The following is a 27,910-nucleotide window of genomic DNA, read 5'->3' as shown; positions in this document are numbered from 1 at the left end:
ACTTCTCTCTCGCTGGGTGTGTGTGTGTGTGTGTGTGAGAGAGAGAGAGAGAGAGAGAGAAAGGGAGAGAGAGAGAGGGTGTGTGTGAGAGAGAGAGAGAGAGGGAGAGAGAGAGGGGGAGAGGGAGAGTGTGTGTGAGAGAGAGAGAGAGAGAGAGTGTGTGTGTGTGTGTGTGTCTTTCTCCCTCGGAGGAGGAGTGTAGAGTTCATCCTCTTCCTGCGGATAGGGACGTGTCAGCGGAATGCATCCTGCCGAGTGAGGCTTGAGACTGCAGTGACAGCACAGCGATATTTCCCCCCATTTCAGAACAAATTACTGGCTTGGTGACATGGGAGGCCTCCTTCTGCCCCCAAAAGTGTTGCCTGCCATCTATGTGGGCCATTTCCATTTCCTCTTCCTTAGTCTAGTGTACCAACTTCCTAGTTGGTGAGGTGCTATTTCAAAGCTTTGCAGATGTACTGTGGCTGTTGTTGCAGACTGCCATCGCCATTCACACACTCAGGCACTCAAACACACACACTTTTATTGCTCCTTACTCCTTCTCCATTCTGTATTTTCTGTTTTAAATAGAGCTACTACACTACACTACAGAGAGCAGGCATTGCATATATTCTTGATCTTTTCAGTCAGTCCATTGACCTGTCCATTGACATTACATAGGCACTAATATAATATGGAACTCATTGATTAACGACTCATAATTCTGACATCATTTTCGATATAAATAAACAAATCAAGGTGTTGAAGATAATAATCACTATGGGGGAGTAAGTGGGGAGGGCTCTGCAGCGGGGAAGGAACAGCAACACTAATCAATAAATGCATCACGCTCTCTCCTCTGAACATAAATGGGTATCTAAAAGTGATTCGCAGTGAATCAAGACAGGATTATTCCTGTCGAACCTGGAAAACTGCATGCTTAAAAAGACACAGAACTAGGGCAAGCCTATCCTCTTCCATTCAACATGTCAGTACACCAATATTTGATGCCTTATAGAGCAGAAAATGACTGATATAAACCTACTGTGTTAAAAACAGCTCATTAGTTTCCAGGAAAAGGAAAAGGATATGCCCAGCTGTGATACCAGAGGTGAATGGGACCATGTATATGCTTATCTCCTCTTTGCCTATTTCTTCAAGTCAGAATGTCACTGTAACCGAATTTCTGAAAGGCATTAGAATAATTTATCATTCTAAAATAATTTGTTATATCTAGTCTGTATTGATGTATATGAATACATTTGTCAAGTTTCCTCATCAGTGTACTGACATAATAAATTCCTGTCAACGTCCCTGTCAGAAAAGACTTGTGGCGAAGCTTCCATTTAATCTCCCTCCCAAAGCTTTGTTACCACTTCCAGGGAGAAGACTGATTTAGTTTGAAATAGACAATGACCTCAAAGCATTCAAGTCCTTTTTTTTTCATGGAAAAGAAAAAGGCGTCATTTGCATGCAGGTGCCACCCTCCAACTGAGCCCAGCGAGGAGAGGAGGAGATGAATCAGAATGCACATCAACGCTTCCTCAAATGCGCTGACCTAATTAAATTCTCCGTCTCCTGATTCCAAACCCAACTTTCTTATCATTTCCTGTCTGGGCTCTGGGCCGGCGATTAGAGTGGCCTTGGTTGTTATCATAGGCTTTAGAGTCATCATAGGTCCCCGCTGTGTGGAGGGGCCAGGTTTCAGGGAGGCAGGTAACCTTCACTAGTGAGTCTGTAACAGTGGCTTTCTGCTCCACCCACCCCTCAGCCCCTCACTCCCACTGCATCGATCTGATGTGCTAATCTGTATGGGTGTGCGGATGTCCTGAAGGTCTTAAGGAAGGGGACTGCGCTCGCAGGAAGCGTCTTCTCCCGTGGATGATGAATGTTGTGTATGTAGATCCTTTTACCAACATCATCTCCTGAAGGCTAACCACATATAGCGCCTGGGATCCACCAGGCCGCCGACGAGCGCGGCAGCACTCGCGAAAAAAGCCCCGTGCAAGTTGAGCTTGAGGAAATGAAATCATAAATAAAGAATGAGCTGTGTGCCTAGTACTCCAAAGCAGTATCAACTTAAGGTGAGCGGCTCCACGACTTCAGCCCAATGATGCGATGTCAGATATGGTGAGAAAAATAATATGTGCCAGGGTCCCATATTATTGAGATCATTGCAGAAATGTAAATGTGATTATTTCACAACCCACAGAAGGAGTTTTCTGAAAAGAAAAAAAAAACATGATTGCACAAGCTCTGCAATCCTGCTCATCTCCAATATTCTGTTGAATTCTGAGAACTGTATTTTTGCTTCAAGCGCTGGATGTCAGAGCTCTTGGCACAGCAATGATTCTCATGCCATGTCTCCTTCCCTGATATGAGTTAAGACAGGCTAGAAAGAGTGCTTTACTGTGTATGCTCTCCTACACCGATACCTTGAGCTTGCTGACAAACATATCTCCTCTTTCTCTCTCTTTCTCTCTCTCTCTCCATCATGTCTGCTGCCTTATCCTCGGCGGCTGAGAGCCAGGGCTGTACGTTTGATGAGTACGGTCGGTGGCTGGCTATCACACTCCAAGTATTTGGTTCCTTCTGCTTTGTGGAGCGTGCAGAAGTGCGTGATGTTTCTCCCTCACCCTTATCACTGCATGCCAAAGGTGTCGTTCCAAATAGAAAAATGGAGGATGCTGTCCTTGCTTTGTCATGCCACCAGAATGGAAAGCAGACAGGAGAGTGAGGAAGGACTCCGGTAGGACTAATGTTCCCAAGCGAAAGGAAACTATCGTTTTGCTCGACCTCAGGCTTTCTGTTAAACGCTGTGGCAAGATAATGAGGGCATTTACTATTAGATATATAAGCATGGCTGCTGGGGAGAGGCACTGCATTAATTCAGGGGGATCTTTTTGTGGGCCTCCACTGGGGGACATCTGTTTTGCCTGAGTCCGTCGTCTGGTGACCCTGTTATCTGACCACTCCAGACCAGGCTCTTAAAGAAGCAGGGGAGCAGAAACATTGCGGGTCATTCTTCTACTCGCGACGCCGCGGGCAACAATCCCCCTCTACTCTCCTCCCGCATATTGTGAGGAGGATTCCAGTGGGGCGCCTGAGCAGTACAGTCCCCCGTCCAAACGCATGCATTCAGCCCCGAGTCCCCTGTTAAACACCCACACTCATCACCGCCAACACTATACCACCTCACACATCACTCCACACACACACATGTTCTCTCTCTCTCAATCTTTTCTCTCGATCACTCTCCCTCTCTCTTGCTCACACACACACACACACACACATTCTCTTTTTCTCTCTCTCTCTCCCTCTCTTTATCAATATCGTTTTTTTTCAATTGCTCTCCCACTCCACTCTCTCTCTCTCTCTCTCTCTCTCTCTCTCACACACACACACACACACACGCACATCTTTCTCGGTTTCTTGAGCTACTCTCTGTGTCCTAACATAGCCATGGAGGAACTCCTCCGTGCAGCCAGCAGAAACAATGGCACTGGGCCCTTGCATCTGAATAAAGAAAAGAGAGACTATGTGAGTTGGCATACAAAGGGCCCATTCAAACCAAGTGCCACACTCACAAAAACTCACCGAAACAAAATCAGGTAGTTGATATTCAGTAGTGGGTGATATGGGATGCCTCTTAAGATATATTACAGAGTGATCTGAATTCTTTTTGTTGACATAAACCTGTAAAAATGTTCAACTCTTGGCTACTTCCATGACAGGGAAGACCAACTCAGAGACAGAACTGTATAATTCTAACTGTGTAGATTAGCATTTCATTATTAATGGTTGCATAGTCATTAATTCAGGTTGAATAAGACTTAGTACTTTAGGTTTGTTAATTTCGAAGCTTATAAGATAATGAATTGACCAATGTTATAATTAAATTAGATTATAACATTAGTTATAGAAGCAAACCTATTTGATGCTTGATCCAAACTTTATTTTAAATTCCTGAACTAATATTTCTGAACTAATATCCAGGGAACCTTAGTTGCAGTCCATGATTCAGTTTTGGTTTTGCAAAAGGCTGTTCATATTTAAACTCAACAGCCAATCAAATAACACCCCTCCTTTCCATGCTTCTGAAGCACTGTTTTGATTGGCTGAAAGACTGCTATGGCTTGGTCCGAGCCACTATGCTTGACAACCATCTACAAAGACAGAACTGTGTACCAACCCAGAATTGTCTTAGCACAAACACAGAACAGCTTGAGGACTACGAGGAGCAATTTGTTGAATTTGACAAAAAAAAATGTCTGGGATTATACTGGCGGACTGCACCTTTAATGTGAAGCATCATTTTGATGTGTTTTTGAAGTGTGAAACACCACAGGCATGAAACCTCAACTCAGGGGAATCAGAGAGGGAAACACTTCTCTAATTCAAAGGTGTTTTCCTGTCTGGGGCTGCTGCCGAGTGGCATCATAGAACTCCAGTCCTCTGCAATATTGGCACAAACCTAATTTGTTTCCACTAAAGTATTTGAGTTTGTTTTTTTTATCTGCATTTTGACATTTTGTTTTGCATGCAGACAGTAAAGAAATATCCTATTAGTGGGATTTCTGCTATCTGCATGCATAAATCACAGGCAGGGAAATGAAACCACACTGACAAAAGACAGAGATGGATAGATGAATATAAATGCAAACCAGTTTGTGCTCTCTCTCTCTCTCTCTGTGTGTGTGTGTGTGTGTGTGTGTGTGTGTGTGTGTGTGTGTGTGTATGCGCATGCGTGTGCACTGTGCACATTCAAAAAGGTATCCTCTCACAGTCAAATACCACTGCATACTGCATGGTGTTTGCCAAAATAAATGAAAAACTTGTGTTTCCTTACATTTCCTTTTTTTTGGTCTGTATTCTGAGATATTCATCCCTTGCTTACTCTTGGCTCTGTTCCATATTTTATCAGTTCTCATCTCTTTTAATTCCATGGCTCTTGTACCCTGGTCTGTAGATACACAGTGATTTCCAGCAGAACACTTGTCAGATGTTTACAATCATTTATTCATTGATTCCAGTCCCTTTGGTCCTGCTGGCAGTGAGATAGAACTGTACACTCAACTAACCCGGGTGACCCGATGCTTTGACACAAGTGTCTACAGTTCAAATCCCTGCCCATAAATCGAGCTTTCTCCCAGAGGACCAGATGACATTTATTCACCCTGAATTATCACTTCTCCAGCCCTCACAATCTCTCTCTCTCTCTCTCTCTCTCTCTCTCTCTCTCTCTCTCTCTCTCTCTCTCTCTCTCTCTCTCTCTCTCTCTCTCTCTCTCTCTCAGTCTTTCAGTCTTTGTCCCTCCCTTTCTGTAAGAATGAATAGATTTGAATGGAATAAACATGTTCCCTCATTTTTTGGGAGCTGGAATGTGATTCATATTTTACCAGTGGAAGTACTTCTGGCAGATTTCCCTGGCTTCTTAAGCACTGCTTATTCTTCTCAAGATACTGTACTCTTCTCCTTTCACTTTCTTCATTTTAGTGTTTATTTGGCCAAACTGAGATCAGTTCTGCCAATGCAGGCACAAAATGGAAGTATACAAGAAGATCTCAGAGGATGCACAGCGTATAGTCCAAAGGGTCATAACCAAAACATTCAGTGTGTTTTATTGGTCATTATTGTCACCAGCAATACACACTTTTCCAGCCGAAGTCGGAGGATAAACAAAGTGTTTTTCTTTAGGGATAATGGAGACTGTTTTCTGCCACCAAAAATTAGACCATGCAGAAACTTCCTGATGAAACGTTACACTGCAGTACAACAAGATACTCATTAAAGCTCCAACTCAATCCCGTCTGTGTTCTCCAATCAAAACCATATTGAGTGAGTGGGCCTGGAGAGGCCCAGCGATGATTACATGAAAGCACACAAGACAACTCCTCAGGCCTCCATAAAATGCAGCCAGAAGCGTGCAATCAGCTTGCTCAAGCACTCTGCTCTCACCCTGCACTCCTCTGCTGGCCCGCTGTGGCCCTGCACCGATGGATCTGGTTTCATCGCACCGTCACTCTCTCTGCAAGTGACATTTTGTGGTAGATAAGACTCATCAAGTATCACTTATCGTGTTTTGGGGAGGGATTGAAAAAGACAAACAACAGGAAAAGTGGCCACACATCCCAGTAGGCTGGGACCATAATACAAGCACACAAAGCCTCCATTGCTGTCATACGTGATGACTGAGGTGGTAACCCAACCTGACCCTAGTGGCTAGGTGTTTAGACCCTTAATTGGGCTGCAGTGACTGTAGAAGATAAAGTAAGCTCCCTTTTGAGAAATGAAATGGGGCACAAAATGGAGATAAAAGAAAGCGGCAGAATAACAAGGCCCTGGTTAGCCATTCACGGTGTTTACTCATGTATTAAAAAATCATAGCTTTAAGCTGCCTGACAGATGCTAATGAAGTGATGTTTGCATTTTTGATTCACTGCCTAAACAAAGATAAGACATGCTCTCCAAAAACTGCAAGCCTGCCATCCAAACACAACCATTGAGCTTGTCACCCAAGACATGACAGCTTTTCTTCCAACCTAACAACAAGCAAGCTGATTTGCATATTAATGAGAAACGGCCGATGGGTGGGTGGGGGGTAGGGGGTGGGGGGCGCCTAGCATCCTGTGTGTTGTCTTGTCACCTATTGACAATGTCTTCAAATAGGTTTTTAATGACCAGCACAAAGGCAACACGCATGCTGCTCCCCCCCCATCTTAGAATGATCATAAGTGTGTGTGTGTGTGTGTGTGTGTGTGTGAGTGTGAGTGTGTGCATTTCTGATCTCCTCTTTTCAGCGTCTCCCATATCCTCCCTTGTCTCTGACATGCTAATTTGTGTAATTTGTGATCCATAAATGTTTGGACAAATGTTTGACTTCTGTGCAAGTTCACATAGATATGCATATATCACACAAACATAAATCATGAACACAGACACAGTTAATAGTACAGTATCATCAGAGATGGGGGACGGAGGGGGGTGATCCCCATTGCACAGGATGCAGGCTTCAGTACACCCAAAGGGTAAATACACAATTAGCTGCTCAGTCGTATACAGTGGTTAATCTGAGAGGACAGACAACATCTGTTCAGGGCTGTGCGTTCTGGAGCAGGAGCCACTCCTCTCCTATCCTACACAGCTAACACACACACACACACACACACACACACACACACACACCCTTGTAACCTGCTCACAAAACAAGTCTACCAAGCTCCTTTCAATTTATACAAAAACCTGAGTTTTTCCAATCACATTTTCCAAATGATTTTTAGATCACTGTAGTTGGGGGTGTTTAAACCACCCCTTTAAAGAAGATTATTCAGATTTTTGTTTTCATTCATTATTAACCAAATGTGAAAAAAATCAGTAAAAGATGGCTGGACCACTTGTGAGTGAAAAGCATCATGCAGACATAATCTTCCAGCTCATAGTGCATGTCATTAGCCTCCTAAATTACAAACATCATTACCAGAATTGATTCAAGTTAGCCTCCTGGGGGGCTTCTGTCTCTGCCTCTGCGATGGCAGGAGCTCATTTGAGTGTGGTGTCAATCCTATTTCACAAGTTCAAGCGAACCCGATGGGGGTCTCACATTGCCCAACCCTCTCCTCAACGAACGACACCATGATCACACACACCCATCCAGCCCCCTACAACCCCCCCCCCCCCCCCCCCCTCCCACCGCACACACACACAGCCCCCTATACCCCCACCCCAAACACACACACTAGCGGCAGGGCAACCATTCTGTCTACGCAGCCCAGAGTGTGTTGTGCAGATTCAGGCAGGAGAGGGATGCCACACACTGCTGGCCTGTGTAACAACTCCAAAAAAACAAAGCCCTCACCCAGGATCTTCACAAAGCCCATCCATCACGGAGCGCTGGCGGGCACTAAAGAACAACAATAGCCTGATCCAGAGTTAGAGGCGGGCCACAGATGTACTGGAGGCCATGTTCTGATGAGAAAAACATACATTTCACTGCTTGTTACGGGAGATGCCTGCAAAGAAACAAAAGGAAGAATGTCAGAGAATATTTCATCATCTTAGATTGATCATATCTCTATGTACTTTGTATTTCTCAAAAAGAAAGGAAGGAGACAGGGCGGAAGGGAGGGCAAGATAAAGAGTGTGTATCTGGAGTATGCTGTGTGCATTTACAGTATGTCTTACATTGGCGAGTGACAGTAAGAATGATCTGCGGTGTACATTTTAAAAGGGGAGGTTAATTACTGGCCAATTGACAAATGAAGACAAAGCTATGCTGTTGTACACTGAACACCAGGTTTCTGCAACAATTTACATAAACCCACTTACATTTATCCACAAGCAGACAGTGTTGGAGAAGGTGCTAAAGCTCCAGAGACTGAACACCATGGATCCAACACGGCTGGATAGGGCCTACAGTATGTCTTAGAAGTGCACCGTCCATGGCTTGGTGCCACAACCTCCCGAGAGCAGCGCTGAAGTCTGCCTGTACATTTGTGAGTATGGATGTAGGGGTCACAAGGGTCAACATGAAAAGGGCTCTTATTCAGTGTCACACCTCGCCGCATGACTCATTTGCAATGCTGTTGCAAATCCTTACACCTGCATCTCCCAGCTTCAGAGGACAAACCACTTCTCCCTCAATCCCCAGTGCCCCCCTTGCCTGTACGATGCTCAGCAAATTTGAATTGATATTGAGGGATGTCAGTTTCTTTTCAAAATAATAATAATTTATGTATATATTCCATTTATGTGACACAAGCAAGATAAGAGGCTGAAAGACCATGCAGCAAGTAATTGTTGGCACAGATAAAATACTGAATCAGCAGCTTAGAAAAACTTCCCAAGCCATCAAGAGGTGGGAGTGCTGGGACAGGCTCCCGTGTAGTCAGGGGATACTGCAGAAGAGAGGGCCCTAGGAATCCATCTGCCTCGCAATGCACAAGCAGCTTACATGCAGCAGCAAGATACTGCAATCTCCTCTGCGCAGTCACCTTGGCAAACAGTCTTCTTCCCTAAATGTGGCAGACTATATCATATCTGACGATACTGAGGGCTGAACATTTCTTTCTTTAAAAATCCTCAGGCTGCCAACTTGATTTATTGATAATTGTTTCATTGCAAAAACAGAGTTTCTTTTACAGTTTATATACTCAGTTAATACAGTTTCACTTTCATTTCATTTCTAGAAAACAGATCTGTTAAAAGAAAATGACTTGTATTATTTCATTGTATCTGACCATTTTACCTGGTACAAAGAGAGATTAAGAATATTAAAGACTTTAAGAGAGACCAAAGAACAATTTCTGTGTACTGAAGGCAAACAATGATGAAATCGTTTCTTCTTTTTTAAACGATTAAACACCCAGTTGTGGTTTCATGGCCAAGCATGGGCTTAGGCTACAATATAACAATAGTTGATCTCCAGATCAATACATGAGCATATGGGGGCCAGTCTGTGCTTGATAATTGAAAAGTGGGAAATGTGATACACTTAATTGAAAGAGCATGCTGGCTGGCACTGCATGAAGCCCACTGCCATTTCCTTTGGCCTACCTTTCTGTTTCTACCAAAAGTCAGGCCAGTGCAATGGTGGTGGAATAAAATGTCATGCTATTAGTAGGCCTAGAAGATGTTCTGGGGGTAGGGGGTAGTTTTATATGACTTGGCCCCTATGATTTCATTATTGGAGCAAATTCAAGATGTACAACAACATTCAACAATATAAAAGCTTTTTTTTTTTTTGTATTTCTTTGCATAAACACTAGCTAATATAGAACTTGACATCCTCTTAGACCAGTTGGCTTGATCCTGCTTTTCTCATAGGCTAAACAAAAGACAAGGAAGAAGGTGGGATTCCATATTATCATGATGGTAGTAGGCCACAGTTTAGCCTATTCATTTAATAGAAAATAATAATAATAACTTGAATAAATTGAACAAATAATACTAATACAAAATAACTTGCACTGTAGGCTAATGCAAACTCACAAAATGCAGTTTCAAATCCCACACACACACACATTGGTCTGACGTAGGCCTATAGCTTTTTGAACTATTTTGTAACTAAACTATGTTGTGCATGTAAGCTACAGTACATTGTATGATAGTTAGAAGAAACTTGGAAGCCCAAAACACTGGAGAATTGGTCTATTGGCAAATTCTTACTTTTGAGCATAGTCATGGCTTTCGAGTTATAAACCACTTCGGTGGAGTTGAGTCCGCACACCGAGAGCTAATCTCCAGAGAATGGGCTGTGAGTGAATAGGAGTGGAGATACGTGTAGGGGGCGAGGCTGGCTCTTACGGGTTTGTGTCATTGGTTTAAACGACCCAAGACCCCGCCTAGATAAAAAAGAAGAGAGTGGGAGAGATAGAGAGAGCGAGGGCAAGATAAAGAAAAAAAAACAGAACACCCAACGTTTCTCAGCCACCTTAAAGGCTTGTAAAGAGGGACTACCCACTCACCACCTCCTATTTTCCCAACTCTACTAAATTATTCGACTCACTCCAGATTGTTTCGAAAACTGTCTTAGCTTAGGTTACGAAAACATTATCGGCGTTGAAAGGATTAAGTTTTTGTCATTTAAAGGTGGAACATTATTTTTAAAAATCAAAATCGCTAGGAAGCATTCTTGAGGGGCGGATGATGGTGTTCGTGGGCGCCTGAAGTCCGTTTCTAAACTTGCAAACAGACCTCATATATTCAGGTAAGATTTGTCTCGAAATATCCTGAAACTGAGATGTTCGATTATTTGCCATTTTCAGTGCACATAAGGTAGGCTAACGTGTTTGGCGGTATTTCTCATAACGTTAGCTTCATGTAGCCCAGTGCCTCGGCTACGGCCATGTGTTTTCGCTTGACTGCGCCACGAAGAAAAGGAAGGGGAAAGATTGGATGGAACGTTAAGGACATTTTTGACCACGTAAAGCCGCACTGTCAAAATAAGCGACCGGAATCTCACGCGCTGTTTTCCCCTTTTTTGAGACCAACATTGTGTAGGCTTAAAGTCTGTTTGTAACTGCCCAATTGATTCATTTAGGGTGAGTAAGACGTAAATGTTTTCAAAAACGGCATGTGGACATATCGTGGCTGGATAGGGTCTTGGGCACGATGGGTGTTCTTCCGTGGAATTCAGCTTTTATGGAATAGCGTCATCAGAGGCATCTCTCACACTTGTACTTTTACACATCTTATCGTGGCTTAAAATGGAGATTAAGCTTACAGTTCGGCTATCGTTACATGACCAATAATGTTACATTTGCTCGCTATATATTTGCCCTGTAATAACTGGCCTGCTTTGGGACACAGTGACGTTACAACAATGAACCATTAGCCATGAGTCCCGAGCTATTAGCCATGGTGCCCCAAGTTTTTGAGGGCATGCAGGGGGCGGCAACCGACACATGCTCTACCCCAAATTTTGTGGGGCGGAGTTCGATAATGTGAGATTAAAAGTAGGCTATGGAACAACATCACGGTTTCTGCTCACGCGGTTTGTACCCCAGCCTAGTACACACGCAAGTCGTGAACGTTTGCTACTAGTATAATAGCACGGCGTCAACAGACCATACATTGTGATCTCACTTGTCATTTCATGATAGATTTGCATATTCGCCTCTGTGTTGTTACCTATTTCGGTGTACGTAGTCTAGTTACAGTGTATCCGAATGAATAGGCCAGCTTCCTCGCAAGTCCTGCACCCTAAGGGTTTTGGCGGCACTGCCAACCACGACCGTCTCAGCACTTGAGATACATAGAACTATGACCCATATTACGCGTCAGTTTGATCAAATGAAATCAATGACATGTGCTAGCGACTCTGAAGACATGCTCCTGCAATTATTGAATCCGTTACGCATGATACATGAAGATATGGTATTGTGTCATAATCTGATAGTCTGTGCCATTAGTCAGCAATCATTTTTGAGCATAACATATTAAACTACTTATGGCACCACTTTCTTGAAATGCATAAAAAGGGATTTCCCTTTTTTGGAATCTGATTGATTGATGTTTGTGAGCTGAATGGAGAGTGTCCTTGGAAAGAAGCCTATTGTGTGGGAGTGTGAGGCAGAGAGGGAGGGAGGGCGGGAGAGCAAGCCTGGGGGGGATATGCGTAGAACCACAGATGTGTGCAGCTTGGACATCTGCTCTCTCTGCAGCCATTGTCAAGGAAACATTTAAGATGGTCGACATCTCAATACTACAAAGCCCCCTTTTCAGGCAAGGCCCATTGGGCAGGGGGCAGTCCCGAGAGCTGGTGAAGCATTTGCTCACGACTTTTCTGTGTTACTTTAGTACTTGGGCTCAGCGACTCCGCGCAGGTACAGGTCCGGTCCCACACTCAGAAAGTATCCAAATCTGTCGCCCTTGCCAAATTTCTCACTGTAAGAGCATTAACTATGCAGACCCCACCACCAACAACAACCTGTTAATACCCATCACACATAGCCCAAGTAACAAAGGGAAATAAGCTCTTTCGAGGTGATCTCAACAGTTCAATAATAGTGACCGCAGAAATGGAGGGAAACAACTGAAGTTAAGCAGCTTCAAGTGCTACATTTTTTTGGATACTTTAGCTAATTGGCTTTCCTTTCTGCAAGCTGTACTTTTTGGAATGTGTAAGCTAGCTGGCTTTAAATTCTGATTGCTATCACAAAAATAGCTTTTTTTTGTGGTGGGGTCTCTTGGACTCTCTGGAGCTCTTTAATCAGCAACTAAAATTTCAACAGACGAAGCTATCAGGAAGCTTCCCAAGAGGTGTGCATTCCTGCCCATCGGTTAATTTATCACTTAGGCCACACATCTGAGGGGAGAGTGGACTACTGGCAGAAGTTGTCAAAAATTCTAAGATGGTGGTTTCAGCGAACAGGAAGCTGAGTAAAGTTCAGTCTCTGTTGCTCCAGTTGTTTAAGTTCAGTTTGAGTACTTCCATTATTCTGCTCATGTCCACAACTGGTGGTGCTGACATTCACCCCATGACTTAAGGCAGTCAAAAGGAACCTCTGTTCGCCCCTGCAATATTTATGACCATCATGCACCCACCCACCCCCATGCGCCACAGACACTCCCTTTGCTCTCGTCAGTAGAGGAGTATAGAGCCCGCAAAGACCCCTGCTAAAACCTTCTCTCGTTGCAGTCATTATAGCAGGATTTACGAGAGCTTCCACCCTGACTATGAGCCTGCACCTTTGACATGAGAGGGGGCTGGAGGAGAGCAGGGCTTGGGCTCATAGTTCAGGGCTGGTGTTGTATGATGGTTGGCTAAGAAAGGAAAGTGCTAAACATGCCCTCTGCGTGCCCCCTCCCTTCCCCCCTTTTCCACTACACCATTGCTCTTCCCGCCCAAAGGAGGTACCCTTTTCTGGTTGAGCCTCACTTCTCCTGTGGTCAGCGATTGAGAGGAGAGGCTGCCTGTTTTCCTCATGGCAGACAGAGCGTAGGCTTAATTGCCCTGGTCAGTGTTGGTCATGTTGAGATGACCTGGATCCTGAGCACTGTGGATAAGTGCGCACAGTGTGTGTAGGGTTTGTCTTTGTCTGTGTGCGCGATGTGTTGGGCTTGTCTTTTAAATGAGTTGTGTCTGGAGGAGTCATCCTCTTTACTCTAGGCGTGGTGTTGGCTTGGCAGACAGCTAAGAGCTCTCAGAGGAAGGCTTATTAAAAATAAAAGAGGAGGGGGGAAAAAGCTGCAAATTAGCAAAGAGAAAAGTTGACTGAGCCAACATTTTGAATGTGCCACTATAAATGCTTGTCTTCCATGTTTTCTTCTGGCTAGAATAGGAAGGGGGTCAATTTCAATATATGATTTAATTGGTCTCAGTAGACCTCTTCTTATCGTTCCCTGGTGTTCTCCTAAAGTGTCTAGTATGACTCTAGCATTAGCTTACTATGAATGTAACACTTGTCAGAGACTTAGCATTGTGGTCGTTAACCCCGAATTGTGGAGGAGAGTGATTTGACTAATTTGCCATGAAAACTCCTTGGGACTCCTTGAGTGCAACAGCAAGCAAGCTCAGCCTCCTGGTTTCCCCGCCTGAAACACCCGTACCGCCTGCCTGAGTGAAAAGGAGCGGGAGAGGGTGAGGGGAAAGAAACTCTCTTGTTTTCCGCCGAGACTAGTCCTTCCTGGCAGCGGCTTGTGGGAAACATGAGGGAGGAGATTTGGGGGGGCAGTCGTGTCAGTCGGTCCCTCACAGCTGTCCTACTCCAAAGACATAGACTTGAACCACTGTATTCAGTCCCTCCAAGATCTTGCCAGGGCTTGTTCGGATTGTTGCTGCCAAATGTGACTGAATTTGCTGTAGGTTTTCTTAAATTGGAGTTAGAAATCATGTTGATTTTGGTAGCATGTGAAGAAAGCATTAACAAATAATGCAGAAAACATTGCATATTTTAAATATAGCAATAATAAAAGAAACTTGCAACCTGCAACGGCAGCAAATCCGTGAATTTGTAAAATCGCAAAATTGCAAAATCCTTGAGTGTATTGTATCTCTGACAGCGCAAGGGAGGAGGAAACAACGAACTGTGCTGTCAACTAGCCACAGAGGGTAAAAAACATGATGGTTTCTTCAACCGATGAGCATGATAAAGTTGTAGCTTTTTTCCTCCCGTGATTCAAAGGTTTTTCATTTAGTTAGTGTTGGCAGTCTTCCATTTGATTGCTGCTGTGATGCCGTTCCCTCCTGTGTTTGATTTCATTGGGCATGGCAGGAACGGGAGAGTATGCCAGGGAATACGGAGGAGAGGAGTAATTGCATCTGTGAACGTCTCTTCCACGGGAGCAGGCAGGCTAGTGTGTGTGATCAGGTGAAGGAAGAAAAGGAGAGACACCGCTTATCTAGCAGCGTGAGCCCAAGAGAAGGACTCGGAGAGCGAGAGGGAGCAGGAGAGGATTGAAAGGGAGAGAGAGACCAAGAGGGCTGACACCTCGGGGAGTTCTTTATGTAGCATGCGCTTAGGAGATGGAGACTAGGTCAAGAGCTACAAATGTTTTGCCATCACGCTTAGGCGTGCTAATTGGATATGAATGAATAATGAACAGACAAGCTTTTTAAAAGTGTTACTGCTATAGCTTAACCTGTAGTCAATTAACAGGCTTACTGTAGCCTATGTCTAAATGAGTTGCATTGCAACCTGTGTCTCTGTTCAAGAGTGTGTGTCCTTCTTGAGCTGGACCTGACGGTGATTTTTGTAACATTGAAATTACACTTAGGCTGATATTTGTTTCAATTATAACTTAATATTCTTTAAATGGCTATTAATTGCTGTGCTCTTTGAATGGCGGTTGCATAATTTACCACGGATTGCTCACAGGGAAATCACAAAAGGCTTTCAGTGGTTTTTAAAGAGAAGGAAGTTTTCTTATGGGGGCATTGAAGAACTGCTGTGTAGCCGTGTTAAAAAAGAATAGACTCGAGTGAAATGCAATTATAACAGATGATCAGCTGCAGAGGGAGGGACCTGTTAAATAATACCATCACTCTGGCTTTTGTGGGGCTGTCAGCACTTACATTTCTTTCATCATTTCTTCTCTCCTTTTACATTGTTCACACTCCCTTCTTCTCTGTGTCTTTTGTGAAGATGTGTTTGGTCAAGACACACATGTTTATCACTCTCAAGGTTAAACGCATGGGAGCTGAGCTCTTGGATCAGATTGATTTCACTTCATTTCACTCTCAGTAATGTGATGTAATGAAGAGCGTCTTCTTACTGATGAGGATGAGGTTTCTTTGTGTGTGTGTGTGTGTGTGTGTGTGTGCAGGTGCTCATTTTCTGGGCGAAATATAAAATCCATGTCCTACTGTAAAGCACGCCATCATCTTGAATAGTTTATATCGGCTTCAGCCAGCTCAAACACTAGCATGGACCGTAGCCTTTCTTTAAGGACTGTAGTACTCTTGTGTGTGTGTGTGCACACACACACACACCTCATCAGAATTTACAAACAAAGTGCAGCTGTTTAATCTGGTTGTTGTTGGGTAGGTGACGGCAGGGTTAGGGGCCACCTTTGCCTCCCTAGGTGCTGCTCCTCCTGGGGTGTTTCTGCCACTCTCCCCCCTTCTCTGTGGGCATGTTTACCTGCTGCTTTACACATCAGCACTCTCTCCGGGAATAGAACAGGAATGGAGCTGTGGGGGGTTAGAGGGCTTTACCTGAGCAGGAAAGCACAGCCAGGGAATAGGCGTCTTCACCTTCCCTCCAGGGCGCTGTGCAGTCCAAGACAAACAAGCAGGAGCATTAACATGGTGCAGATGGGCTTTGCTGTTTTGTCACTTGGCGTTTGCAGGTTTTTATTATTTGTCTCTTCGGGGAAGGGAGAGGGGGGAAAGTGAGAGAGAGGGAGCAAATTGCGTGTCTGTTTCCAAGCGCTGTCTGTTCGCCTGTTGAACTCTCAGCATACTGGGGAAGGAGATGGACAGGCGGAAAATTAATAACATGCAAATGAGCCTGCAGGTGTGGGTCGCTACACGCCATGCCTGGTTTCTGCTTGCTCGCAGCTGAGCGCACACACATACTTATTCACACTGATACACACATTCGCATACACTCCGGAGCAAAAAGATGCCCCGTGTTGGCTTGAATTTATTTTTTATGTTTTATTTTAATATTGTCATATTTATTTGGAATGTCTCATTTGAAGTATCATCTGGAAGAACTGTCTTATGTCCGTGAAGGTGATTGTTCATTTTTGTAGCGATATTTGTGCCAGTGAAGCAGGTGACTAATGGCTGCTGCGTCTCGTGTTGTGCAGTGATCATGTAAGTGAGGTAGTGAGTGAGTGAGTTTTAGTTGGAACTAGCCTCCCCGTGGTCTTCTTGGGCCCTTACATGCTGCAGACACAGCTGGCCTGATAGCCCCTCACCCGATACATGCCCTAAACCTTATGTAATGTCTCCAAACATTTGTGCTGGATCAGAGGAAGTCAGGCGTGCCAGAACTGTACAGCTCGCTCCCCAGCCTACTGCTCTGACCGTGAATGGGGGGAGGGGGACAGATGGCGGTCCACGTTCCCAGGAACCGGAGAGAGTGCAGGAGTGGGGAGAAATGGAGGGAGAGAGCGAGAGAGAGCGAGCGAGCCTCTGGACCGGAGGAATGGCATGCTCACAGACAGCTGAACTGTGTCAGGAGAGAAGGTGGGTACGGTGCAGGAGACTGGAGAGACTGAAGCTTCGTCTGTCATTAGCCAGGCTGCAGTCATGTCTGCTCAGCCAGCGCTGACGCTCCAACAAGACCCAGGAGACCAGCCTGCGTGCTCTGCTCACCATGGCCATTGTTTGTGTGTTATTTTCTCCCTGCTGCATCATTATGTGGAATGCTTTTTTTGGGAGCGTTCTCTGGAGTCCCTGCCCGAGGCGTCCCGGGCGGAAATGGGCCAGATCCTTGAGCCGAGTGCTGCTCGCTGTGATTGTTGCGCTAGCAAGCCGGGCCGCACTCTGTCGCTCGGGCCCACGAGAGAGCCGGTGACCTTGCGCCTTTTTTTTTTTTCTCTCTCTCCAAAAAAGCAAATGGGTTATTATCATTAGCCGTGGCAGACGGCACTGTGAACTCTGCCACCGGAGCGCTCGGCTAACGGCTGTCGCTGGTGGCGGGGGTTCAGGGGAAGGGGACGAGGACCGAGAGAGGCAGCCAGGAGTGGACGAATGAACAGAATGCAGAAGTGCGGCACGACGCCGCGCAGGTGAGGACAGCCTGACAAAGGAGCGGGCCGAGGGGGCGATAGGAAGTGAAGCTGATGAATGAGAGATGGGCCATAAACGACAAGAGCCAGAGGCTCCACTGGGCCTCTCCTGCCTCCAGACGTAATGAAGGCAGGTCCTGCAGACGAGCCCCGGCTCACACACTTAATCACCTGCCACTTCCGCCCATAAGCGCGCTGATTGGCCTCTCCGCACAGCAACAGGAAAACCACTAGAGGACAGGAAAAGGGTGTTTCGGAGGGAAGCTGGTGTCAGCGTCTGAATTTGGCATTTGGCAAGGTGACTGACTGATGGAGGTCATTATCGTGTTTGTCCGAAGTCATGTCGAGCTCATCAGATAGTCTGGTGGGATCATTAGATTGAAGAGAGCAGGCTAACGGGTGTGAGATCTATTTTGTGTGTGTGTGTGTGTGTGTGTGTGGATGTGGTGGACAGATTGAAGTGACAACAAGCTCAAATGGCCACACGTCAAAGGAAACCAACATTGATGCTGTAAGCCTCTGCAGGGCCATTCCCATTTAAGTTCTCCCAGACAGTAATGGCTATTTAGTCGGGGCGCGGGCATTGAGCGCCCAGTGCAGGGGCACGGAGGGCCACTGGCCAGTGTGTGTGGGGACGGCGAGGGGAGGGGACGTGTTTGGGAAAGCGCAGACAATGTGCCATCTGCACGCGGCAGGGAGCGCCAGCCACACCGGCGCACTGCTGGGAGCAACTATTGCATTGTTATTAAACGGCCGCTACCACACTGGCAGCCATATTAAAGCCAAGACGCCTGGCCTGAGACGAAAGGATGGGAGGAGGGGAGAGGAGGAGCGCGGGAGGAAGAATGAGAGAGGAGAAAATGAGTGGGGGGGAGATGAGGGGAGAATGGCATCCAAAAAAACAAGTTTTTTTTTTCTTTTCTTTTCTTTTTTTTCTGCGAGACAATATCTGCAGCTGTGGTAACCGAGATTAGATGGTACCACAGACATGTTGGAGAAGAGAAACAAAAGGAAACCTCTCTTCCTCTGTATTTTCTCTCCCTCCCTCTCTCCATCCAGACCTCTCCCACTTTTCTCTTCTCCCGCTCTTCTACCGTGTCTGTGTCTTTAGCAAATCTGAATGAGGCTGATTTTTGTGGTCTACATCTGTGTATGGGCACAGTGTGGGAAGTGTGTGTGTGCATGCATGTTTGCGTGTGTAAGCCCAGTGGGGGACATGTTTGTGTGTTTTGTAAACCCAGCGGGGTGTGTTTGTGTAGGCACACGTGTGTATGTGCTCTGTAGGTCGGTTTGTGAACTCGTAGGTGTGTGTGTGTGTGTGTGTTGATGCAAACCCAGTCGGGGTTTTTTTTTTTTTTTTTTTTTTTTTTTGTAGGTGAAGCTCAGCTGCGTTGTCAGCCTCAGCCACCTCTGCACTGCCTCCACCATCTCCCCTGGCCCCTACACACACACACACACACACACACACACACACGTGCAGTTACAGCCACTCTCATGTCTCAAATCATATTGTTGCTGTAATGAAATGAAGGGTTTATGAAGTCCGACATGATCAGATGTCTTAATAACATCCCATTTATTAATCTGCTGGCATGTCTTGCTATGCCTGTATGTGTGTAGAACAAGCGAGCAGGTCTCTGAACATGCTCTTGGTATTGTTTTGGTGTTATCGTCGTCATCGGTCTTGAGAGTGAGTGAGTGAGTGTATTTATGAGTGTTAGTGAGACAGTGAGGCATGCTGCTCCTCCATCTTTCTCTTGGTTACATTTTGTAAGGGCTTGTTGAGGAAGCAGCCATGGTGCCTTGACGGAAGCTGACATTTCCAAAGGTCTGCCAGGAGAATCTGTTTGTGACAGCTTTAAATTATAGTGCAGGGGAGAGGAGGAGGAGAGGAGGAAGGGCAAGAAAGAAGTGGTAAGGAGGAGAGGAGGGAGTGGGGGTGTGCACAGCCTGGGAGAAAATGGCGTCTGCCTATTTAAATGCCACTTCAGCCAAGTGAATGTGCTCTCTTTCTCCCCATCTCCCGAGCTTTCTTTCCTTATCTTTTTCCTGTGTGAATGTTCCTGTGCTGTGGCAGGAGGTGCCGTGCTGTCAGTGGGGTGCTCTGTGTGTGTGTGTGTGTGTGTGGAGGAGGAGGGTGTCTATGGAGAGAGGCCAGATATATGGAAGGGAAAAAAAGGCTGGCCAGACTGGCCACATTTTGACTGAGCCCAGTGCTATAGTGGAGGATTTCATGGTCAGAGAGCGAGTGTAAGAGAAAGCACTGTTGCTAATGGTTATATTAGGCCTATTTGTTGTTATGTGTGTCCATTTAGTCGGGGGAGGGGAGAATGCCTCACACAACCACACACACACACACGCATACAGAATTGTCAGTGTGCAGATGTGTGATTTTTAAAACGTGTGTCTATCAATAGTGGAAATCAGCTTGAGGTGATTTCGGTCTTGATATTTTGTATGTTTTTTGTAAACAAGCAGTTTTTGTATTTGGTCTCAGTTTGAGATTATGTGATGTTTGTTTGTACTGTTATTGTCTATTCTGTGGTGATCAGGCATGTTCTTTTTTTTTGGATACGTGTTCAAACATTATTATTGCATCTCTGATGGTGTGGAATCCAAGTGGAAGCTGGACAAACTGGTTTCCTGGAGTGCCTCAGCATTTTGGCTAGTGGGCATGCAATCTGCCCGCTCAGTATTCACACTCTCGTGTGTGTGTGTGTGTGTGTGTGTGGTTGTGGGAGTGTGTGTGTGTGTGTGTGGTTGTGGGAGAGGGGGCATGGGAGTGCACACATCTTTCCCTTAAAAACACCGTGGCAAACAAACCATCCTAAAAAACTTCCCTCTGTGCCTTTCTCAGTGTCCCACTACAAGTGTATGCATATGCAGCGCAGACAAACACAGACACATTCAGTGGCACTGAGCGCCACTGTAAGCACATCAGTTTTTAGCGGAGTCATTTTCCATAATTAAACAAATGTGTGTGTGAGCGTGTGTAGCACTGGTCCTGATTAATGGTGCAATTACATAATTCATTACACTAAAAAATGAACATGGTGATAACGAGCGAGTATTGTGTAATGATCGAGTTCCGCGCCTCATCAAATGGGAAACAGAAGCCGGGCTCTATAGGCTCAGAATGTAGGCTATGCTACAGGTGGTCTCGTAGTCACACAAGGAATGTAGAAGCCCTCTGGAATTTTGGATTTGGAGTTGCAAGACTTCCCGCCCCACTGATGTGTCATACTGAGTGTGTTTGCTGTTAGCTACAAGGTTCTCATTATAGTGTAGCGTGGTCTGATGTGCTGAATCTGAGGAGATTCAGCAGATTCTCTTCTATGGGTCCTGTTTTCTGTTTGTTTGTTTTATGACTGAGTCTACTGGGTGGCTCCAGGAAGAACACGATACGGTAGACAGCAACTAGTTAGAAACAGGGATGGGTCTCTAGGCATGAGTCTTTTTCTAGGTTACACTTCACCACAAACACCCACACCCACCCCCACACACACTCATACACATGTAGGCACACCCTAATTTTGGGACACACCTCTGTGTGAAGGTGCTTGCTTGTGTAAGCTGAAAGGCAGTGAGTGTCTTGTGCATTTGTCTGCATATGCATTTTCCATTTCTGTTTTTGAAGCATCTCACTTGGGCCAATGTGTACTGAATTATCCACAATCTTTTCACTGAGAACAGGTTTGTTAGCAGCACAGCGCCTTTTTTTTTCTGTTTGACCAAACTCCTTTTCTGTGTAGTGTGCAGTTCGGGGTGTGTTTGCTGTGCACTAATGTTTCTGCTGCGTGCCCCCTGCCTTTTTTTCTTCTTCTTTTTGCCTCCACAGTGTCAGCGCGGAGGGCTTAGGGCTGGAGCTGAGATGGCTCCCAGGGCAGGGCTTTGACTTGAGCTCGCTTTGACTGCTTCTCCTCCCAGCTCTCTCTCTGCTCCGTAGCGCGGCACACGCTGCCCAACCCCCTCACACTTGCTGTATTGTTAGGAGTGCTACAGAGAGGAAAACTTGCTGAAAACAGAAAATTTTAAGAGAGAAGAGCGGATTTGTGGGGGGTGTGGGGGTCACTACCTTGAACTACAGTAGAACGCTTGGGTGTGTTATTTACTTTCTCGCCAGAAAAGAATTGATCCAGAAAAATCTTAGTCTGTAAAGTGCAGCAGGGTGATGTGGTGTTTTTAACTCTAATAAAAATAGACTGTGCTTCAGTAGTAACCCTGAACATTTCTCCATCAAACCCCTTCTTACAAATGCCAGTCATATTTCCTGCAATAAATAAATGAATGTGTGCAATAACCCAGTCTGACACTGTAAGCCTAGCTTAGTAGCCTGGCTAGTGCCACCACTTCTCAATGAGACGTGGTCTGGGAACCAAACGTTAATTTTCTTGTATTTGAAAAAATGATCTGTTAATTGGGCGGCATGGATGTCTATCAAATGCGTCTGTGCATAGCTCATCATAGTATTGCTTTCCCCCTGTTCTGTGATTGGTCCCCTGTTGGAGGCAAAAATTAGGGCGGTAGTTTCCAGACTTCCTTGGCAGCGTGAATCAAATCGCACGCAAGGCAGCATGGGAACACCCAGGCTACTAGCTTAGCACAATTCACTGGAAACGGCTTAGACCAGTTAACCTATAGCTAAAATCGAGCTATAGGCTAACTGGTCTAACCCACTTCCAGTGAATTATCCTGAGCTTGGCTAAGGATGTCACACTGTGTTATTGCACGCTTATAGAAGAGAAGGTTATGTATCCCCTTATCTAACGGCAGATGGCAAATAAGCTAATTTCCTAAGAAGTTGCCGTGTTCCTTTAAGTGCAGTCTAACAATAGTTGTGCAGGAGACTGGGCACTGACCTCAGCTCTGCGGCAGTCCTGCATATTCAGTCATTATGCCAGCCAAGCCCTGATGAGGATAGACAGAGAGAGGGAGAGGGAAAATGGCTGAGTTGTCAAGATGGCTTTTTTCATTTTCGCTGTTCCCTCTCTCTCGCTCTCTCTCGCTCCCTCTCAAAACAATGGCAGCTCTGTCTTTGTGGCATAAAAAGTTTGAAACTCCACTCGGATGCTTGAAAGCAGGTGGATCAAGTACTCCCCAGTTTCTTTTCACAAGTTAGACGGTTTAGCCTAATAAATGTTGTCTTTATAGAGCACATCATATATGCACTTGGTATGGGTAGAACCGTATTGGAAGTAGCAGAAAACAGAAACCTCACAGTTCTTTAGATAAGAGGCTTTCATAAACTACAGAGTTTTTTAAGCATGAAAGCAGTAAGACCACAATACAGATCCTTATTCATTAGATGTGGTTCATTTGAAGTGCAGCATGTAAAAATCGCTTTCTTCAGGAAACGGTGGTGTAGTCAGTCCCTCTGAAATTTAAAATCTTTTTGTGTCTTGTGGCAAATCACTTGTTGAGTTGTATGTTGTATGCCTGCTTGTTGTGCTAAGATATGATACAGTCATCAAATGAAAGGACCGAAGAGTCTCTGTACATGTGGTTTACATACAGTGTTGCAAAACGTTTCAAATCATACTGAAAAGCGCTAAAGAAACTCCAACATCCATAAAATTTGACAAGCCCCTTGAGTACTCTCCAGGTAGAACGCAAAAATAAAACACACAGGACTAGCAGAACACATTTTATGGTTTTGCTAAGCACCGTTCAGTTTAAAGTTTACAGGTGGTTTTACGAGCCTCCGTTTGCCTGCAGAGTTGGGAAGGGGTAAGCGTTGTGGGTATTTCAGCCCAATAGCTCCACAGTCTGGGCTGTAAGCCTTTCTGGGCCCTCTGGGGCATGGCTGGCTCAGGTCCGTTTGGTAATGTGAGCTGTCAACTCCAGCAGGGCAAGCGTTGAGTGTTACCAGAGTCAAGAAACAAAAACCTAAAACGAAATAAAACAAAACGTATTACAAAAATACCTGAGGTAGCCACCCCGCTGTCTTATCTTCTTTTGCCTTCTTTTGCCCAGCTAAGAGAGTATTTGTGGACCTTGAAGGGCACAGACACCTGGGCATATCACTAGTTGTTTTCATGATTCTCTGCGTGTCCACATTCTGCAGTTGTCACTTGAAGCAAGAGATCTATTTATGCAGCGAGTTGGTTTGCAGTGGTTGGGGTGGATTTGGATCATCACTCCATGTTGCAGGCCACATGTTCTGTCCTTGCTTCAGCACAACACAGCACTTTTTAATCAACCATATCATCTCATCTCACTTCCTGAAACATTACCCAGCATACCACATTGTTCGGAGCTCAACAATAAACCAGGACCCTTCCCACCAACAGCCAGGAGTTGGCTGCACTTTGAGTAGGGATGATATTTCTGACAGGTTCCCCTGAACTCTTACCCCTTCAATTTTTTGTTTGCTTGTTTTTCATTGCAACAACAAAACTTGGAATATCAACTCACCTGATCTCAAAGCTCACTCAAACAGACTGAAAATTCAGCTTCTCCCATTTGATCTGCATTGTAGTTGAACTAATATAAGAGAACAGGACACTTCAATTTTTTGACATGGTTAAATTAAGATTAATTAAGATAATTATTTTCAAACATGTGTTAAAATATTTTTTTGGTGAGACTTCAAAAGACTCCAAAAGCTCATACGGAGATCAGTAGCTCAGCACAATTGGGGTCTTTTCGAGGAGCCAGATACTGATCACATCCATCCCTGTAGTGGTTGTTTGAGCAGTGTAGTGAAACTCCCATTGAGCACTTTCTCTTCATGGGTGAAGCCGTTGTTTTTAAAGGCTGTCAGGTAGATTGTCTTTGCGTTTTCAGACAGATTTGCTCTCACTGAGGGGAGCAGCAGGAGCGGCGCTGGCCGTCGTCAGCCCCTTGTGTCCCTCTGTGCTCCTCCTGCAATTAATTCTCACAGCTTCTTCTGGGCCTCATTCTGCAGGTTGTTATTGTTTCTGCACAGTAATCTACTGCTGAGAAATTGATTTGTTTGTCATGGTGCACAATGTAAGGAGTCTGTTCATGAAAAATGGATAAATGTCATGGTGCTGGCCTCCTGGAACGAAAAGGACAAGTAAAGGAGCGCCTCCATCAGCCCTCGCAAAGCAGCGCTGCATTTATCAGGGCCGGCAGCGGACGGCACATCCATGTCCTGGCATGAACAGCAGCTAGACTGAGCAGTAGGGCTGAACGATTTGAGGAAAATATCTCCTTGCGATATTTCTGACAGTTATTGCAATTTACCATTTGATTTGTGATATCTTTTTTTTTTAAGTCAGGCTTTTGTTCACTGTATGAAATATTACCTCTTGGGCAAGACCAGCACTATTTCTGCCTTTTTTGCCGTGGATGCATTGTAATGTTGCCTATGGGGCTTTTTGAAATGGTCTTCGTCTTGCTTCAGGAAGTAGCAAACTAGGCTACTCTTAAATAATCAGAGTAGTGAGCAGTACAATTAATTGCGGTTTTCGCAATTTGAATGAACAAAATGTGCAAATATCAATGACACAACTGAGGTTGTAGTGCCCAGTCTTGGGAAGTAAAAACTTTTTTTTTAGTTTTGTTGTTTGTTGCCACAGAACACCCCCCCCCCCCCAACCCAACGTGAAGCTCCTCCTGAAATGGCTTCCACTTGAAACTGTTATGAGGTAGCCCTCCCCTCTGCATGAAATCAACTTGGCTGGCTGTTAGTGTGGTTCTCTGTAATTAACCTTCCCTGGCCTGAAATGGAGGACCTTCTGAAAGCATTCATTAACCTGCTCTGGAGAGCCTCAGCCATTGTCCTCCCACCCAACCGGCGTAACCCAGTGTAACCCAGGAAAATGCTTTTCATTTCCCATCTCTGAGAGGACGTGCACTGGCTCAGATGGAGTTACAATGGAGGGCTTAGTGGCGTGGTGGGATGAAGAGGCTTTGTGCCTGCTCTCGGCTGGAGCATCATTGAATGGAGATGGGGTGACGGAGATTGGGGAGATGAGAGGGGGTAAAATTGGGACAAAGATTCGGTGCCCTACAATTAACTTTCTTGATAATTAGAATGTAGGATTTGGTAGCTTTAGCCCTCTTTTTCACTGAACCCCAAATTTAGGTCCCATGTAGCTAATGGACCTCTGATACAATATGTTGTTTCAAGAAAAAAAAAAAAAGATTCTGTTGTTTTTTAAGTAATTCATTAAATACAATGAGAGATTAAGGAAAATCCTTTGTTGATGGTGTTGAACTTATCTGCTACAGTTGGTCTCAAAGAGGTGCCCAGGCATGCATGGAGTCTACTGAGAAATGAAATGATAAAATTTGAGCCGACTAGCAGGGGCTTGGAGAGGTAGCCATGCCTGCCTGTCTGTCTGTCAGTCAGTCAGTCAGTCAGGCATCCAACTCTGCTAAAACCCTGCCATGTGCTTGACTGTGCTGTAACAGTAAGTGCTTCTTGGCTCTTGCCCAGCCTTAACTCAGGCCCAGGCTACTTCACTCTCTTTCTTCATCCTGCCCATCCCCTCCCTCTCAAACGAGGAGTATCTGTCAGGGGCCAGCCCATTAAACATTTAGATAGGTTGCTTCTCCACTTCTTACAAATGTAGCCTATATCCTAACAAACCCACTTGTCTATGTATGTACTCTAAGACTTCAAGTAGTCTAAATAAAATATCACCTTTCAGGTGATGGATTGCAGCAAAACTGTTGGGCTACTTCAGCTTGGTGCGTTCTATATGGCTGCATCATCCGCTGTTGCTCTCGTATGGTGTAGAACTGTTTAAGGCCCCACTCAATATGCTGAGCAGGAAGTGTGACCCTGTCCTTTGATGAAGACCAATACATTTCTCGAAGTTCCATCCCCCCTCTCTAGTCATACGCCCCTTAGGGGCTGGACATGGGGGTTGACCATGGAGGTCACAGAACATGCCGAGAGAAAGGGCTGTCTGACAAATGTGTAAGGACAGAGAGTAGCACTGAAAACACCACACAGACGTATAGCTGACATTACTAAAGCAGGCGTTACTATCTATATGTGCTGTACTGTACCTGCACTTGTAGGGTAGACTCCCAATAACATACACATCAATGGTAAAAGAGTGAACTCTGCTTCATTGCCTTTTGCTGTTTTTCCTTGTTGGACTGTGTCCAGAAAGACAAAAAGCCTCTGTAAAATGTCTTTATAACGCTACTTAGCGATGACAAGTTTCATTGTGGCCTCTACTACACAGCTAGCTAAATAACGACCCAATAACCTGTCTTGCCCAAATTTTGGTCCATTCATGAATGTCCACTCCAACATCCTGTCCGTTGGCTGCCTGCAACACGTTTGAATGGCCAAAAAAAATCCGATTTAATCAATCACACACATTTGGGTTGTCTGAGACATGAGTATATTCAGAAACATCCACAACAACTTAATGAAGAGAGATGACCGATTTCTGTGCCTCAGTGATCCATTTCCCCATGAATCATTGTTAGTCCGTTGTTTGTTGTTGCTGGTTTACATTTTATTTTTTGTGTGTTCTGATGTTTGATCAAAGCTTATAAGGCATTCAGCGTGTAAGGCATGGTGAGGAATGGGTTAACCTGTTAGCTTCGGCCATTTTCTCCTGGCTGTTCCCACCCATCCATCCTCTGAAGCCAGTGGAGGAGCTTCTTTTTTCCTGTGTGCTCTGAGAGATTGGAGAACAGCCCAGAGAGGACAGAGGGAGGCTGGCAAGGGATGTGTTCCTTTCTTTCTTTCTTTCTCTCCTTTTTTAAATAAATGATTAGCTAAACACTCCCTCGCCAGTCCATTTTCAAAGGATCCACTGAGCTTTGATCTCCAGCTCCTTTGAAATGAGGTGATGGAGAGAAAGGGTGAAGGGGGGGGGGGGAGATGCATAAAAGACAGATATGCGCAGGTAGTTTATGCCTTTCCCCTGAGAGAAGGGAGGAGCCTTTTGCGCCATGGTCTGGGAGAGATGAGTTTTGCCATGGCAACCACAGGGCAGTGCCCAGTCTGTTGTGCTGCGTGCCGGATGGCTCCAGACCTGGCACCCTTTACCGCAGAGATCAGCGAAGATAGAAAGGTGTCCCCACAGATGGCTTCACTTCACCAAGGTGGCGTCACCCACCACATGCTTTTAATTCATTGTCCCTAAATATGGCCACTGCACTGACGCATCCAGCAAGGCCCACGAGCAGGAGGCTCTAGTCTAGAAGATGGACAGCTGACTTTCTCTAGTGAAACATTTCCTCAGAATTCTCTCACACTGACTTTCAGGGTTGCATCCTGAACCTCCTCTGTCTGTGGTATTATGTGTGATGA

The 27,910-nt window shown here is 45.2% G+C and overlaps 1 protein-coding gene across 1 annotated transcript in view; it reads left to right on the top strand.

Annotated features, from left to right (window-relative positions):
* The first annotated feature begins 10,382 nt into the window (after positions 1 to 10,382).
* Positions 10,383 to 27,910, top strand: part of LOC134070084 (C-terminal-binding protein 2) — an 80,620-nt gene continuing 63,092 nt past the window's right edge. Inside the window, exon 1 of the mRNA XM_062526295.1 lies at positions 10,383 to 10,684. The gene's annotated coding sequence lies outside the window, so the exon portion shown is untranslated. The remainder of the gene's footprint in view (positions 10,685 to 27,910) is intronic.

This window comes from Sardina pilchardus, chromosome 22 (assembly GCF_963854185.1).
Source record: "Sardina pilchardus chromosome 22, fSarPil1.1, whole genome shotgun sequence".
Lineage (NCBI taxonomy): Eukaryota > Metazoa > Chordata > Actinopteri > Clupeiformes > Clupeidae > Sardina > Sardina pilchardus.
This window is presented reverse-complemented; position numbering and strand designations above follow the sequence as displayed.